This window comes from Saccopteryx leptura, chromosome 3 (genome assembly GCF_036850995.1).
Source record: "Saccopteryx leptura isolate mSacLep1 chromosome 3, mSacLep1_pri_phased_curated, whole genome shotgun sequence".
Classification (NCBI taxonomy): domain Eukaryota; kingdom Metazoa; phylum Chordata; class Mammalia; order Chiroptera; family Emballonuridae; genus Saccopteryx; species Saccopteryx leptura.
This window is the reverse complement of record NC_089505.1, coordinates 210,565,415-210,567,972: the sequence shown is the minus strand read 5'-3', so window position 1 is coordinate 210,567,972 and position 2,558 is coordinate 210,565,415.

Genomic DNA, 2,558 nt, shown 5'->3' with positions numbered 1-2,558 from the left:
CTTTTCTGTATCTGTGAATGTTTTTATTTCTCCTTCATATTTGAAGGATAGCTTTGATGGGTATAGTATTCGTGGCTGAAAGTTCCTCTCTTTCAGGACTTTAAATATTGGGGTCCACTCTCTTCTAGCTTGTAGAGTTTCTGCTGAGAAATCTGATGATAATCTAATGGGCCTTCCTTTATATGTTGTATTCTTCTTTTCCCTGGCTGCCTTGAGAATTTTTTCTTTGCTGTTGGTTTGTGTCAATTTCATTATAATATGCCTTGGAGTAGGTTTGTTGGGGTTTAGAAAACTCGGAGTTCTGATTGCTTCTTGAACTTGAGGCTTTAGTTCGTTCCACAGGTTTGGGAAGTTCTCATCTATTATTTGAGTATGTTCTCCATTCCATTTTCTCTCTCTTCTCCCTCTGTTATACCTATTATTCTTATGTTATTCTTTTTGATGGAGTCAGATAATTCTTGTAGGGCTATCTCATTTTTTTTAATTTTTGAGTCTCTTTCTTCTTCTCTCTGCTGTGCCTCAAATTGCTTGTCTTCTATTTCACTAATCCTCTCTTCTATCTGGCCTGTTCTATTAGCTAAGCTTGTTACTTCGTTTTTCAGCTCGTGAATTGAGTTTTTCATCTCTGTTTGATTTGTTTTCATAGTTTCAATTTCCTTGGACATATATTCTTTGTGTTCATTGAGTTGTTTTCTGAGCTCCCTAAATTGTCTTTCTGTGTTTTCTTGTATATCTCGGAGGATTTTTAGGATTTCTATCTTGATTTCTCTGTCATTTAGCTCCAAGGTTTCCAATATATTAAATTTTTTCTCCATAGATTTTTCCTCATCTAGCTGTGTTACCTCTCTTTCTTTTGTATCCATGATATTCGATTTTCTCTTCCTTAATGGTATCTGAGGGTGGTTTTGTTGATAGTGTTAATAAGATTTAATAAAGAATTAAAATTTAAAAAAATAAAAAAATAATAGAAAAAATAAAAAATCGAAGTTTTTTTTAAAAAAAATTAATAATGAAATAAAGAAAAATAAAATAAAATAAAAATTTTAAAAAAAGGAAATTATTCCCCCCTCCTTTTTTCCTCTCCTCTCCTCTCCCCTCTTTCTTGAGAAAATCTTGTGGTGAACTGTGAATTATAACAAACAATGCCTGTGATGGAGGGCCTGAATTGGGGAAAAGTAATAAAGGGGCAAAAAAAAAAAAAAAAAAGAAAAACGAGAAAAAGAAAAAAAAAAGAAAAAAAAAGAGCGTATGGACCCACAAAAAGCAAATAAGGAAAAAATTTGGGTCAAGAATAAAATGATATGCTTTTAGGTGTTGGTTGTCTAAGAGTTATGACGAGAGGAATAAGAGGACAACGGAAAAATGGGGAGACAAATTAAAAAATTACTATTGTATTTAGTGGAACAAGAACTAGATAAAATGGAGAGCCAGGGATGGGAGTACTGCTAGTGAGTTAAAAAGGTGAAGTAAAACCCCCCCAAAATGCCACAAACATGAGTTTGAGTCTCAGATAAGATAATTTGTTTGTTATTGAGGTTTGAATGAGAGGAGATGTAAAGGAGAAAGGAAGAAACTACTATAGAGGGAGAAAAGAAAGAGAGAGAAAAAAAGAGGGAACCACTAATAGAAGAAAAAAGAAAGGAGAGAGAGAGTGAGAGAGAGTGAGAGAGAGTTAAGGGTTTTGGAGTGCAACCCTTATAGAGGGAAAGGAAGAGAAGAGAAAAGATAATGGGAGATGTAACACTTATGGGTAGTGTAGTTCAAGGAGAGGAGAGAGTAAAACCCGCAGAGAGTTAATCGGCCAAATTGGAGGAGGAAAAAAAGTATCAAGAATGAAGATAAGAGAAACAAACGAACAAATATAAGAAAATGGGATAGGTTATAAAGTCTGCAGATTATTTTTGATTTTGAGAGGTTATCTTCTTGCTTTTTCTTTTCTCTCCCTCTTCCTGGTCAGTGACTCTGTACCCCGGGTTCTGCCCCTTTGGCACACTCAGGTAGAGGTTTGCAGTTGATAAGTCTCTATGGCAATGTCATGTATTGTGCTTTAGTCTCGTTGGCAGTCGAGGCTATTAGCATTTATAGGCTCCGACAGTGAGAGAGTCCGTGTTCCTGGAGCCTTTCTCCTAGTCTTTCCTTCCTCAATTAGTTGCCTGATAATCCAGCTATGGGGTTGCTGCTGCCTCTGCCTGGATAGTAAGAGGATCAAAGAGCTGGCAACTCCCCACTCTATTTCCACTCAGCACAGGGCTCTGGGTAAGGCTCAGTCAGTCAGAGCTGCTAGCATAATCAGGCGGGCTTTCCACCCACTCAAAGACCTCTGGCTCTGTCTGCCACTCTGTCCGGTAACACAGGCGGGCGCCCACTTCCGGGGCGCTTTGAGGAAACTCTCACTCACTGGCTGCACGCGTAGACCAGGATATCTGGCCAGAAGTCTCATGCTCTGAGTGAAACCCCCAACCGCAAGGAAAAGTTGCAGCGTTGGAATTGAGTCTCGCTCCGTCCCCGTGTGCGGCTTTTGCAAGGCGCTGGGGCGGCCCGAGATTCCGCTTTGGCCC